The sequence below is a fragment of the Amphiura filiformis genome, chromosome 6, assembly GCF_039555335.1.
Source record: "Amphiura filiformis chromosome 6, Afil_fr2py, whole genome shotgun sequence".
Lineage (NCBI taxonomy): Eukaryota > Metazoa > Echinodermata > Ophiuroidea > Amphilepidida > Amphiuridae > Amphiura > Amphiura filiformis.
Window position 1 is genome coordinate 47,001,955 of NC_092633.1, and position 16,094 is coordinate 47,018,048.

Here is a 16,094-nt window from a genome sequence, read left to right on the forward strand (position 1 = left end):
CAGTGAGGGCGCTGTTTAGTGGATCCTACCGGGAAAACGAGGTGGAAGACTACCCATACATTGAAACATATGTTAAACTTTCATCGATTTGCAATCGACTGGTTATCATTAAATTTCTCAGAAAGCGCCGAAAAGGCCTCAAAACGAGCACAGAAAACCGGTGTTTTTACACGTATTTCAATGGGACGATTATTTAGTGGTGTGCGCCCTTCGAAGGGCTAGGAGTAAAACCGTGCTTTTCAGAGATTCAGCCAAAATTGAAATCGGCTTTGGATTAAATTGCAGTTTTTTGGATTTAAATAGATAGTTTATATGTTAGTGAATGTATTTAATGCGTTTAAGATGCAAGTCGCGTTAAGATTATTCCCTCAGAGGCCTTCAAAGTTCAAGAAATTGCCACAAATTACTCAAATTGTGTGAAAACGAGATTTCTTGGATTTTAAGCAATTTGGGCTTAAGGTGACAAATCGGTGCGTGCCTTTTAAAGCTGCAAAATCTTGTTTTTTTTATGGGTGGGGGGGGTGATTGTTACAAATCATTAACAGTAGACCCTTGCAATTGTGAAAGGTAATTTACTCTCATTTAAAACCGAATTTTATCAGATTGATGGTCAAAAACTATCTTGAGAATTGGAATTTAATGCAAATATAGAAGAGTAAGCATGAATGGTCAAAATGTTGAAAATTTGCCTATAGTCGGAATCCACCATATAACTTTGAAGGGCATTTCTCTTGAACTGAATGTCACAGAGCAATTCTGTTTCGAGCGTTTTACTCAAAACATTTTATATTTTAAGAAAAAAGATAAAAGAATTAAATTTTATGAACATCAGAAACCCTTGAAGGGCTAGGAGTAAAACCGTGCTTTTCAGAGATTCAGCCAAAATTGAAATCGGCTTTTGATTAAATTGCAGTTTTTTCGATTTAAATAGATAGTTTATATGTTAGTGAATGTATTTAATGCGTTTAAGATGCAAGTCGCGTTAAGATTATTCCCTCAGAGGCCTTCAAAGTTCAAGAAATTGCCACAAATTACTCAAATTGTGTGAAAACGAGATTTCTTGGATTTTAAGCAATTTGGGCTTAAGGTGACAAATCGGTGCGTGCCTTTTAAAGCTGCAAAATCTTGTTTTTTTATGGGTGGGGGGGGGTGATTGTTACAAATCATTAACAGTAGACCCTTGCAATTGTGAAAGGTAATTTACTCTCATTTAAAACCGAATTTTATCAGATTGATGGTCAAAAACTATCTTGAGAATTGGAATTTAATGCAAATATAGAAGAGTAAGCATGAATGGTCAAAATGTTGAAAATTTGCCTATAGTCGGAATCCACCATATAACTTTGAAGGGGCATTTCTCTTGAACTGAATGTCACAGAGCAATTCTGTTTCGAGCGTTTTACTCAAAACATTTTATATTTTAAGAAAAAAGATAAAAGAATTAAATTTTATGAACATCAGAAACCCTTGAAGGGCTAGGAGTAAAACCGTGCTTTTCAGAGATTCAGCCAAAATTGAAATCGGCTTTTGATTAAATTGCAGTTTTTCGATTTAAATAGATAGTTTATATGTTAGTGAATGTATTTAATGCGTTTAAGATGCAAGTCGCGTTAAGATTATTCCCTCAGAGGCCTTCAAAGTTCAAGAAATTGCCACAAATTACTCAAATTGTGTGAAAACGAGATTTCTTGGATTTTAAGCAATTTGGGCTTAAGGTGACAAATCGGTGCGTGCCTTTTAAAGCTGCAAAATCTTGTTTTTTTTTTTTTTGGGGGGGTGATTGTTACAAATCATTAACAGTAGACCCTTGCAATTGTGAAAGGTAATTTACTCTCATTTAAAACCGAATTTTATCAGATTGATGGTCAAAAACTATCTTGAGAATTGGAATTTAATGCAAATATAGAAGAGTAAGCATGAATGGTCAAAATGTTGAAAATTTGCCTATAGTCGGAATCCACCATATAACTTTGAAGGGCATTTCTCTTGAACTGAATGTCACAGAGCAATTCTGTTTCGAGCGTTTTACTCAAAACATTTTATATTTTAAGAAAAAGATAAAAGAATTAAATTTTATGAACATCAGAAACCCTTGAAGGAGCACACCACTAAATCAATGCGCCATTTGTGCAACCCTACTGAGTTCCGGTAAAATACAGAAAGTTTTTGAGGTATTGTGGGCTGCTCTTTGGAATAATAATCAGAAAGAGTGGCGAATTATAGCTTAAATTAAAGTGTAAAGCCTGTGCATGAATTTGAATCACTAAAAAGTCGCATTTTATAATTATCGAGAAAATAGGTCCGCGTATTACAAAATGGGCAGAAACAGGTTTACAGTCTTGAGAGCATGTCAGAAACAGTGAGGGCGCTGTTTAGTGGATCCTACCGGGAAAACGAGGTGGAAGACTACCCATACATTGAAACATATGTTAAACTTTCATCGATTTGCAATCGACTGGTTATCATTAAATTTCTCAGAAAGCGCCGAAAAGGCCTCAAAACGAGCACAGAAAACCGGTGTTTTTACACGTATTTCAATGGGACGATTATTTAGTGGTGTGCGCCCTTCGAAGGGCTAGGAGTAAAACCGTGCTTTTCAGAGATTCAGCCAAAATTGAAATCGGCTTTTGATTAAATTGCAGTTTTTCGATTTAATTAGATAGTTTATATGTTAGTGAATGTATTTAATGCGTTTAAGATGCAAGTCGCGTTAAGATTATTCCCTCAGAGGCCTTCAAAGTTCAAGAAATTGCCACAAATTACTCAAATTGTGTGAAAACGAGATTTCTTGGATTTTAAGCAATTTGGGCTTAAGGTGACAAATCGGTGCGTGCCTTTTATTGCTGCAAAATCTTGTTTTTTTATGGGTGGGGGGGGTGATTGTTACAAATCATTAACAGTAGACCCTTGCAATTGTGAAAGGTAATTTACTCTCATTTAAAACCGAATTTTATCAGATTGATGGTCAAAAACTATCTTGAGAATTGGAATTTAATGCAAATATAGAAGAGTAAGCATGAATGGTCAAAATGTTGAAAATTTGCCTATAGTCGGAATCCACCATATAACTTTGAAGGGCATTTCTCTTGAACTGAATGTCACAGAGCAATTCTGTTTCGAGCGTTTTACTCAAAACATTTTATATTTTAAGAAAAAAGATAAAAGAATTAAATTTTATGAACATCAGAAACCCTTGAAGGGAGCACACCACTAAATCAATGCGCCATTTGTGCAACCCTACTGAGTTCCGGTAAAATACAGAAAGTTTTTGAGGTATTGTGGGCTGCTCTTTGGAATAATAATCAGAAAGAGTGGCGAATTATAGCTTAAATTAAAGTGTAAAGCCTGTGCATGAATTTGAATCACTAAAAAGTCGCATTTTATAATTATCGAGAAAATAGGTCCGCGTATTACAAAATGGGCAGAAACAGGTTTACAGTCTTGAGAGCATGTCAGAAACAGTGAGGGCGCTGTTTAGTGGATCCTACCGGGAAAACGAGGTGGAAGACTACCCATACATTGAAACATATGTTAAACTTTCATCGATTTGCAATCGACTGGTTATCATTAAATTTCTCAGAAAGCGCCGAAAAGGCCTCAAAACGAGCACAGAAAACCGGTGTTTTTACACGTATTTCAATGGGACGATTATTTAGTGGTGTGCGCCCTTCGAAGGGCTAGGAGTAAAACCGTGCTTTTCAGAGATTCAGCCAAAATTGAAATCGGCTTTTGATTAAATTGCAGTTTTTCGATTTAAATAGATAGTTTATATGTTAGTGAATGTATTTAATGCGTTTAAGATGCAAGTCGCGTTAAGATTATTCCCTCAGAGGCCTTCAAAGTTCAAGAAATTGCCACAAATTACTCAAATTGTGTGAAAACGAGATTTCTTGGATTTTAAGCAATTTGGGCTTAAGGTGACAAATCGGTGCGTGCCTTTTAAAGCTGCAAAATCTTGTTTTTTTATGGGTGGGGGGTGGGGGATTGTTACAAATCATTAACAGTAGACCCTTGCAATTGTGAAAGGTAATTTACTCTCATTTAAAACCGAATTTTATCAGATTGATGGTCAAAAACTATCTTGAGAATTGGAATTTAATGCAAATATAGAAGAGTAAGCATGAATGGTCAAAATGTTGAAAATTTGCCTATAGTCGGAATCCACCATATAACTTTGAGGGGCATTTCTCTTGAACTGAATGTCACAGAGCAATTCTGTTTCGAGCGTTTTACTCAAAACATTTTATATTTTAAGAAAAAGATAAAAGAATTAAATTTTATGAACATCAGAAACCCTTGAAGGGCTAGGAGTAAAACCGTGCTTTTCAGAGATTCAGCCAAAATTGAAATCGGCTTTTGATTAAATTGCAGTTTTTCGATTTAAATAGATAGTTTATATGTTAGTGAATGTATTTAATGCGTTTAAGATGCAAGTCGCGTTAAGATTATTCCTCAGAGGCCTTCAAAGTTCAAGAAATTGCCACAAATTACTCAAATTGTGTGAAAACGAGATTTCTTGGATTTTAAGCAATTTGGGCTTAAGGTGACAAATCGGTGCGTGCCTTTTAAAGCTGCAAAATCTTGTTTTTTATGGGTGGGGGGGTGATTGTTACAAATCATTAACAGTAGACCCTTGCAATTGTGAAAGGTAATTTACTCTCATTTAAAACCGAATTTTATCAGATTGATGGTCAAAAACTATCTTGAGAATTGGAATTTAATGCAAATATAGAAGAGTAAGCATGAATGGTCAAAATGTTGAAAATTTGCCTATAGTCGGAATCCACCATATAACTTTGAAGGGCATTTCTCTTGAACTGAATGTCACAGAGCAATTCTGTTTCGAGCGTTTTACTCAAAACATTTTATATTTTAAGAAAAAAGATAAAAGAATTAAATTTTATGAACATCAGAAACCCTTGAAGGGAGCACACCACTAAATCAATGCGCCATTTGTGCAACCCTACTGAGTTCCGGTAAAATACAGAAAGTTTTTGAGGTATTGTGGGCTGCTCTTTGGAATAATAATCAGAAAGAGTGGCGAATTATAGCTTAAATTAAAGTGTAAAGCCTGTGCATGAATTTGAATCACTAAAAAGTCGCATTTTTATAATTATCGAGAAAATAGGTCCGCGTATTACAAAATGGGCAGAAACAGGTTTACAGTCTTGAGAGCATGTCAGAAACAGTGAGGGCGCTGTTTAGTGGATCCTACCGGGAAAACGAGGTGGAAGACTACCCATACATTGAAACATATGTTAAACTTTCATCGATTTGCAATCGACTGGTTATCATTAAATTTCTCAGAAAGCGCCGAAAAGGCCTCAAAACGAGCACAGAAAACCGGTGTTTTTACACGTATTTCAATGGGACGATTATTTAGTGGTGTGCGCCCTTCGAAGGGCTAGGAGTAAAACCGTGCTTTTCAGAGATTCAGCCAAAATTGAAATCGGCTTTTGATTAAATTGCAGTTTTTTCGATTTAAATAGATAGTTTATATGTTAGTGAATGTATTTAATGCGTTTAAGATGCAAGTCGCGTTAAGATTATTCCCTCAGAGGCCTTCAAAGTTCAAGAAATTGCCACAAATTACTCAAACTAGCGGGAGACCCGCGCTTCGCGCGGGTCCCCGCTAGTTGAGTAAACGGGAGCGGTTAGTACACGGGAGTGGTTAGTAAACATGATAAACGGTGATGATGATAGTCATGGTGTCTTGGTGTAGATTATTCATCCAGTATAGTAATGACCATGTTAGCTTGATAATCATATGTTAGCTCCTGTCATATTAAAGAAGCTAAATAACTTTAAGTGAATATCCAGACCTGTGATAATGTTGTTACTCACTCAATCCCTCAGATTTCTTTGAAACAGCTCGTGACAAAATGGTTGATATTAATTTTATCCCAACAAACATAAAACATTAATGTGAAAGAGGTTGCCAGAAAACGTTTCAATTTCGGGTTATAATGGTATAAGCAACATGTTTAAAAGTTGCAGCAAAACATTTTAAGCGAGCCCGTGTTAATAGCTAGGCCTACATTATAGCCAGGATTTATTTGCGGGGGTCGCAGAATTTCCAAAATGTGGACTTTCAAGTTCCACTAAAGTGGGCTCACCCACTCCCCTATCATTTAATCTTTTCGGGCTATACTGAACAGTTGAACGACTCTGTTGGCTATATATTTTAACATTCCATCTGAAAAGTTAATTATTTTGCAAATCTGTCACCCAATAACCCCCCCCCTTTTCATCAGCTTACACCCAATGATCCCCCCGAAATGGCTTCAAGACCTTTGCTTTGACCCAGTTTCCAATTCTGAGGGGACACAGCCGGCTGCACGGCGCCCGACACAATGGTGCTTCGTGGTCATTCAAAAAGGTGGTGGCAAAAAACTTCCGAGTGTGCCCCCCCCCCCTTCCCAAATTCCTGGATCCGCCACTGTCTCAGAGAATCAGTCAGTCACTTACACACCCACCCCAACATACATAGGCATACGCGCGGTAAGCCAACATTAAATGCGTCCATACCATGCGCCGCATAGCGCGTGAAACCATGGTGCCGTGTACGCGCAGGTGCGTGACTCGCCACTTACCGCGCGTGTTGGACACCGCTTGCATTTTGACGCGTTTGCTGTCATGACCTGACCCATAAGGTTATTGACCTCAACGGCCTAGCAACCGAACGTTTTTTTGTTATTTCCATAGTGACTGAATAGTTTTGCAAAAATGAACGTCAGATGGTTTAATGGCAATATGTACCCGATCAATGTACGAATAAATCAAAGCTGAAAGTGAAAGCATCTCGGAGACTGCTTCTGGACAAGATTTAGCGACTTCCTTTTATTTATATAGATTGTGTGAAAACGAGATTTCTTGGATTTTAAGCAATTTGGGCTTAAGGTGACAAATCGGTGCGTGCCTTTTAAAGCTGCAAAATCTTGTTTTTTTGTGGGTGGGGGGGGGGGTGATTGTTACAAATCATTAACAGTAGACCCTTGCAATTGTGAAAGGTAATTTACTCTCATTTAAAACCGAATTTTATCAGATTGATGGTCAAAAACTATCTTGAGAATTGGAATTTAATGCAAATATAGAAGAGTAAGCATGAATGGTCAAAATGTTGAAAATTTGCCTATAGTCGGAATCCACCATATAACTTTGAAGGGCATTTCTCTTGAACTGAATGTCACAGAGCAATTCTGTTTCGAGCGTGTTACTCAAAACATTTTATATTTTAAGAAAAAAGATAAAAGAATTAAATTTTATGAACATCAGAAACCCTTGAAGGGAGCACACCACTAAATCAATGCGCCATTTGTGCAACCCTACTGAGTTCCGGTAAAATACAGAAAGTTTTTGAGGTATTGTGGGCTGCTCTTTGGAATAATAATCAGAAAGAGTGGCGAATTATAGCTTAAATTAAAGTGTAAAGCCTGTGCATGAATTAGAAAAAAAAAAAAAGTCGCATTTTTATAATTATCGAGAAAATAGGTCCGCGTATTACAAAATGGGCAGAAACAGGTTTACAGTCTTGAGAGCATGTCAGAAACAGTGAGGGCGCTGTTTAGTGGATCCTACCGGGAAAACGAGGTGGAAGACTACCCATACATTGAAACATATGTTAAACTTTCATCGATTTGCAATCGACTGGTTATCATTAAATTTCTCAGAAAGCGCCGAAAAGGCCTCAAAACGAGCACAGAAAACCGGTGTTTTACACGTATTTCAATGGGACGATTATTTAGTGGTGTGCGCCCTTCGAAGGGCTAGGAGTAAAACCGTGCTTTTCAGAGATTCAGCCAAAATTGAAATCGGCTTTTGATTAAATTGCAGTTTTTTCGATTTAAATAGATAGTTTATATGTTAGTGAATGTATTTAATGCGTTTAAGATGCAAGTCGCGTTAAGATTATTCCCTCAGAGGCCTTCAAAGTTCAAGAAATTGCCACAAATTACTCAAATTGTGTGAAAACGAGATTTCTTGGATTTTAAGCAATTTGGGCTTAAGGTGACAAATCGGTGCGTGCCTTTTAAAGCTGCAAAATCTTGTTTTTTATGGGTGGGGGGGGTGATTGTTACAAATCATTAACAGTAGACCCTTGCAATTGTGAAAGGTAATTTACTCTCATTTAAAACCGAATTTTATCAGATTGATGGTCAAAAACTATCTTGAGAATTGGAATTTAATGCAAATATAGAAGAGTAAGCATGAATGGTCAAAATGTTGAAAATTTGCCTATAGTCGGAATCCACCATATAACTTTGAAGGGGCATTTCTCTTGAACTGAATGTCACAGAGCAATTCTGTTTCGAGCGTTTTACTCAAAACATTTTATATTTTAAGAAAAAAGATAAAAGAATTAAATTTTATGAACATCAGAAACCCTTGAAGGGCTAGGAGTAAAACCGTGCTTTTCAGAGATTCAGCCAAAATTGAAATCGGCTTTTGATTAAATTGCAGTTTTTTCGATTTAAATAGATAGTTTATATGTTAGTGAATGTATTTAATGCGTTTAAGATGCAAGTCGCGTTAAGATTATTCCTCAGAGGCCTTCAAAGTTCAAGAAATTGCCACAAATTACTCAAATTGTGTGAAAACGAGATTTCTTGGATTTTAAGCAATTTGGGCTTAAGGTGACAAATCGGTGCGTGCCTTTTAAAGCTGCAAAATCTTGTTTTTTATGGGTGGGGGGTGATTGTTACAAATCATTAACAGTAGACCCTTGCAATTGTGAAAGGTAATTTACTCTCATTTAAAACCGAATTTTATCAGATTGATGGTCAAAACTATCTTGAGAATTGGAATTTAATGCAAATATAGAAGAGTAAGCATGAATGGTCAAAATGTTGAAAATTTGCCTATAGTCGGAATCCACCATATAACTTTGAAGGGCATTTCTCTTGAACTGAATGTCACAGAGCAATTCTGTTTCGAGCGTTTTACTCAAAACATTTTATATTTTAAGAAAAAAGATAAAAGAATTAAATTTTATGAACATCAGAAACCCTTGAAGGGAGCACACCACTAAATCAATGCGCCATTTGTGCAACCCTACTGAGTTCCGGTAAAATACAGAAAGTTTTTGAGGTATTGTGGGCTGCTCTTTGGAATAATAATCAGAAAGAGTGGCGAATTATAGCTTAAATTAAAGTGTAAAAAAACATGAATTTGAATCACTAAATAAGTCGCATTTTTATAATTATCGATAAAATAGGTCCGCGTATTACAAAATGGGCAGAAACAGGTTTACAGTCTTGAGAGCATGTCAGAAACAGTGAGGGCGCTGTTTAGTGGATCCTACCGGGAAAACGAGGTGGAAGACTACCCATACATTGAAACATATGTTAAACTTTCATCGATTTGCAATCGACTGGTTATCATTAAATTTCTCAGAAAGCGCCGAAAAGGCCTCAAAACGAGCACAGAAAACCGGTGTTTTTACACGTATTTCAATGGGACGATTATTTAGTGGTGTGCGCCCTTCGAAGGGCTAGGAGTAAAACCGTGCTTTTCAGAGATTCAGCCAAAATTGAAATCGGCTTTTGATTAAATTGCAGTTTTTTCGATTTAAATAGATAGTTTATATGTTAGTGAATGTATTTAATGCGTTTAAGATGCAAGTCGCGTTAAGATTATTCCCTCAGAGGCCTTCAAAGTTCAAGAAATTGCCACAAATTACTCAAATTGTGTGAAAACGAGATTTCTTGGATTTTAAGCAATTTGGGCTTAAGGTGACAAATCGGTGCGTGCCTTTTAAAGCTGCAAAATCTTGTTTTTTATGGGTGGGGGGGTGATTGTTACAAATCATTAACAGTAGACCCTTGCAATTGTGAAAGGTAATTTACTCTCATTTAAAACCGAATTTTATCAGATTGATGGTCAAAAACTATCTTGAGAATTGGAATTTAATGCAAATATAGAAGAGTAAGCATGAATGGTCAAAATGTTGAAAATTTGCCTATAGTCGGAATCCACCATATAACTTTGAAGGGCATTTCTCTTGAACTGAATGTCACAGAGCAATTCTGTTTCGAGCGTTTTACTCAAAACATTTTATATTTTAAGAAAAAGATAAAAGAATTAAATTTTATGAACATCAGAAACCCTTGAAGGGAGAACACCACTAAATCAATGCGCCATTTGTGCAACCCTACTGAGTTCCGGTAAAATACAGAAAGTTTTTGAGGTATTGTGGGCTGCTCTTTGGAATAATAATCAGAAAGAGTGGCGAATTATAGCTTAAATTAAAGTGTAAAGCCTGTGCATGAATTTGAATCACTAAAAAGTCGCATTTTATAATTATCGAGAAAATAGGTCCGCGTATTACAAAATGGGCAGAAACAGGTTTACAGTCTTGAGAGCATGTCAGAAACAGTGAGGGCGCTGTTTAGTGGATCCTACCGGGAAAACGAGGTGGAAGACTACCCATACATTGAAACATATGTTAAACTTTCATCGATTTGCAATCGACTGGTTATCATTAAATTTCTCAGAAAGCGCCGAAAAGGCCTCAAAACGAGCACAGAAAACCGGTGTTTTTACACGTATTTCAATGGGACGATTATTTAGTGGTGTGCGCCCTTCGAAGGGCTAGGAGTAAAACCGTGCTTTTCAGAGATTCAGCCAAAATTGAAATCGGCTTTTGATTAAATTGCAGTTTTTCGATTTAAATAGATAGTTTATATGTTAGTGAATGTATTTAATGCGTTTAAGATGCAAGTCGCGTTAAGATTATTCCCTCAGAGGCCTTCAAAGTTCAAGAAATTGCCACAAATTACTCAAATTGTGTGAAAACGAGATTTCTTGGATTTTAAGCAATTTGGGCTTAAGGTGACAAATCGGTGCGTGCCTTTTAAAGCTGCAAAATCTTGTTTTTTTTATGGGGGGGGGGGGGGGGTGATTGTTACAAATCATTAACAGTAGACCCTTGCAATTGTGAAAGGTAATTTACTCTCATTTAAAACCGAATTTTATCAGATTGATGGTCAAAAACTATCTTGAGAATTGGAATTTAATGCAAATATAGAAGAGTAAGCATGAATGGTCAAAATGTTGAACATTTGCCTATAGTCGGAATCCACCATATAACTTTGAAGGGCATTTCTCTTGAACTGAATGTCACAGAGCAATTCTGTTTCGAGCGTTTTACTCAAAACATTTTATATTTTAAGAAAAAAGATAAAAGAATTAAATTTTATGAACATCAGAAACCCTTGAAGGGAGCACACCACTAAATCAATGCGCCATTTGTGCAACCCTACTGAGTTCCGGTAAAATACAGAAAGTTTTTGAGGTATTGTGGGCTGCTCTTTGGAATAATAATCAGAAAGAGTGGCGAATTATAGCTTAAATTAAAGTGTAAAGCCTGTGCATGAATTTGAATCACTAAAAAGTCGCATTTTATAATTATCGAGAAAATAGGTCCGCGTATTACAAAATGGGCAGAAACAGGTTTACAGTCTTGAGAGCATGTCAGAAACAGTGAGGGCGCTGTTTAGTGGATCCTACCGGGAAAACGAGGTGGAAGACTACCCATACATTGAAACATATGTTAAACTTTCATCGATTTGCAATCGACTGGTTATCATTAAATTTCTCAGAAAGCGCCGAAAAGGCCTCAAAACGAGCACAGAAAACCGGTGTTTTTACACGTATTTCAATGGGACGATTATTTAGTGGTGTGCGCCCTTCGAAGGGCTAGGAGTAAAACCGTGCTTTTCAGAGATTCAGCCAAAATTGAAATCGGCTTTTGATTAAATTGCAGTTTTTCGATTTAAATAGATAGTTTATATGTTAGTGAATGTATTTAATGCGTTTAAGATGCAAGACGCGTTAAGATTATTCCCTCAGAGTCCTTCAAAGTTCAAGAAATTGCCACAAATTACTCAAATTGTGTGAAAACGAGATTTCTTGGATTTTAAGCAATTTGGGCTTAAGGTGACAAATCGGTGCGTGCCTTTTAAAGCTGCAAAATCTTGTTTTTTATGGGTGGGGGGGTGATTGTTACAAATCATTAACAGTAGACCCTTGCAATTGTGAAAGGTAATTTACTCTCATTTAAAACCGAATTTTATCAGATTGATGGTCAAAAACTATCTTGAGAATTGGAATTTAATGCAAATATAGAAGAGTAAGCATGAATGGTCAAAATGTTGAAAATTTGCCTATAGTCGGAATCCACCATATAACTTTGAAGGGCATTTCTCTTGAACTGAATGTCACAGAGCAATTCTGTTTCGAGCGTTTTACTCAAAACATTTTATATTTTAAGAAAAAAGATAAAAGAATTAAATTTTATGAACATCAGAAACCCTTGAAGGGAGCACACCACTAAATCAATGCGCCATTTGTGCAACCCTACTGAGTTCCGGTAAAATACAGAAAGTTTTTGAGGTATTGTGGGCTGCTCTTTGGAATAATAATCAGAAAGAGTGGCGAATTATAGCTTAAATTAAAGTGTAAAGCCTGTGCATGAATTTGAATCACTAAAAAAGTCGCATTTTTATAATTATCGAGAAAATAGGTCCGCGTATTACAAAATGGGCAGAAACAGGTTTACAGTCTTGAGAGCATGTCAGAAACAGTGAGGGCGCTGTTTAGTGGATCCTACCGGGAAAACGAGGTGGAAGACTACCCATACATTGAAACATATGTTAAACTTTCATCGATTTGCAATCGACTGGTTATCATTAAATTTCTCAGAAAGCGCCGAAAAGGCCTCAAAACGAGCACAGAAAACCGGTGGTTTTACACGTATTTCAATGGGACGATTATTTAGTGGTGTGCGCCCTTCGAAGGGCTAGGAGTAAAACCGTGCTTTTCAGAGATTCAGCCAAAATTGAAATCGGCTTTTGATTAAATTGCAGTTTTTCGATTTAAATAGATAGTTTATATGTTAGTGAATGTATTTAATGCGTTTAAGATGCAAGTCGCGTTAAGATTATTCCCTCAGAGGCCTTCAAAGTTCAAGAAATTGCCACAAATTACTCAAATTGTGTGAAAACGAGATTTCTTGGATTTTAAGCAATTTGGGCTTAAGGTGACAAATCGGTGCGTGCCTTTTAAAGCTGCAAAATCTTGTTTTTTTATGGGTGGGGGGGGGGGGTGATTGTTACAAATCATTAACAGTAGACCCTTGCAATTGTGAAAGGTAATTTACTCTCATTTAAAACCGAATTTTATCAGATTGATGGTCAAAAACTATCTTGAGAATTGGAATTTAATGCAAATATAGAAGAGTAAGCATGAATGGTCAAAATGTTGAAAATTTGCCTATAGTCGGAATCCACCATATAACTTTGAAGGGCATTTCTCTTGAACTGAATGTCACAGAGCAATTCTGTTTCGAGCGTTTTACTCAAAACATTTTATATTTTAAGAAAAAAGATAAAAGAATTAAATTTTATGAACATCAGAAACCCTTGAAGGGAGCACACCACTAAATCAATGCGCCATTTGTGCAACCCTACTGAGTTCCGGTAAAATACAGAAAGTTTTTGAGGTATTGTGGGCTGCTCTTTGGAATAATAATCAGAAAGAGTGGCGAATTATAGCTTAAATTAAAGTGTAAAGCCTGTGCATGAATTTGAATCACTAAAAAAGTCGCATATTTATAATTATCGAGAAAATAGGTCCGCGTATTACAAAATGGGCAGAAACAGGTTTACAGTCTTGAGAGCATGTCAGAAACAGTGAGGGCGCTGTTTAGTGGATCCTACCGGGAAAACGAGGTGGAAGACTACCCATACATTGAAACATATGTTAAACTTTCATCGATTTGCAATCGACTGGTTATCATTAAATTTCTCAGAAAGCGCCGAAAAGGCCTCAAAACGAGCACAGAAAACCGGTGTTTTTACACGTATTTCAATGGGACGATTATTTAGTGGTGTGCGCCCTTCGAAGGGCTAGGAGTAAAACCGTGCTTTTCAGAGATTCAGCCAAAATTGAAATCGGCTTTTGATTAAATTGCAGTTTTTCGATTTAAATAGATAGTTTATATGTTAGTGAATGTATTTAATGCGTTTAAGATGCAAGTCGCGTTAAGATTATTCCCTCAGAGGCCTTCAAAGTTCAAGAAATTGCCACAAATTACTCAAATTGTGTGAAAACGAGATTTCTTGGATTTTAAGCAATTTGGGCTTAAGGTGACAAATCGGTGCGTGCCTTTTAAAGCTGCAAAATCTTGTTTTTTATGGGTGGGGGGGTGATTGTTACAAATCATTAACAGTAGACCCTTGCAATTGTGAAAGGTAATTTACTCTCATTTAAAACCGAATTTTATCAGATTGATGGTCAAAAACTATCTTGAGAATTGGAATTTAATGCAAATATAGAAGAGTAAGCATGAATGGTCAAAATGTTGAAAATTTGCCTATAGTCGGAATCCACAATATAACTTTGAAGGGCATTTCTCTTGAACTGAATGTCACAGAGCAATTCTGTTTCGAGCGTTTTACTCAAAACATTTTATATTTTAAGAAAAAAGATAAAAGAATTAAATTTTATGAACATCAGAAACCCTTGAGGGAGCACACCACTAAATCAATGCGCCATTTGTGCAACCCTACTGAGTTCCGGTAAAATACAGAAAGTTTTTGAGGTATTGTGGGCTGCTCTTTGGAATAATAATCAGAAAGAGTGGCGAATTATAGCTTAAATTAAAGTGTAAAGCCTGTGCATGAATTAAAAAAAAAAAAAAAGTCGCATTTTTATAATTATCGAGAAAATAGGTCCGCGTATTACAAAATGGGCAGAAACAGGTTTACAGTCTTGAGAGCATGTCAGAAACAGTGAGGGCGCTGTTTAGTGGATCCTACCGGGAAAACGAGGTGGAAGACTACCCATACATTGAAACATATGTTAAACTTTCATCGATTTGCAATCGACTGGTTATCATTAAATTTCTCAGAAAGCGCCGAAAAGGCCTCAAAACGAGCACAGAAAACCGGTGTTTTTACACGTATTTCAATGGGACGATTATTTAGTGGTGTGCGCCCTTCGAAGGGCTAGGAGTAAAACCGTGCTTTTCAGAGATTCAGCCAAAATTGAAATCGGCTTTTGATTAAATTGCAGTTTTTTCGATTTAAATAGATAGTTTATATGTTAGTGAATGTATTTAATGCGTTTAAGATGCAAGTCGCGTTAAGATTATTCCCTCAGAGGCCTTCAAAGTTCAAGAAATTGCCACAAATTACTCAAATTGTGTGAAAACGAGATTTCTTGGATTTTAAGCAATTTGGGCTTAAGGTGACAAATCGGTGCGTGCCTTTTAAAGCTGCAAAATCTTGTTTTTTTATGGGTGGGGGGGGGTGATTGTTACAAATCATTAACAGTAGACCCTTGCAATTGTGAAAGGTAATTTACTCTCATTTAAAACCGAATTTTATCAGATTGATGGTCAAAAACTATCTTGAGAATTGGAATTTAATGCAAATATAGAAGAGTAAGCATGAATGGTCAAAATGTTGAAAATTTGCCTATAGTCGGAATCCACCATATAACTTTGAAGTGGCGGTTCTCTTGAACTGAATGTCACAGAGCAATTCTGTTTCGAGCGTTTTACTCAAAACATTTTATATTTTAAGAAAAAAGATAAAAGAATTAAATTTTATGAACATCAGAAACCCTTGAATGGAGCACACCACTAAATCAATGCGCCATTTGTGCAACCCTACTGAGTTCCGGTAAAATACAGAAAGTTTTTGAGGTATTGTGGGCTGCTCTTTGGAATAATAATCAGAAAGAGTGGCGAATTATAGCTTAAATTAAAGTGTAAAGCCTGTGCATGAATTTGAATCACTAAAAAGTCGCATTTTTATAATTATCGAGAAAATAGGTCCGCGTATTACAAAATGGGCAGAAACAGGTTTACAGTCTTGAGAGCATGTCAGAAACAGTGAGGGCGCTGTTTAGTGGATCCTACCGGGAAAACGAGGTGGAAGACTACCCATACATTGAAACATATGTTAAACTTTCATCGATTTGCAATCGACTGGTTATCATTAAATTTCTCAGAAAGCGCCGAAAAGGCCTCAAAACGAGCACAGAAAACCGGTGTTTTTACACGTATTTCAATGGGACGATTATTTAGT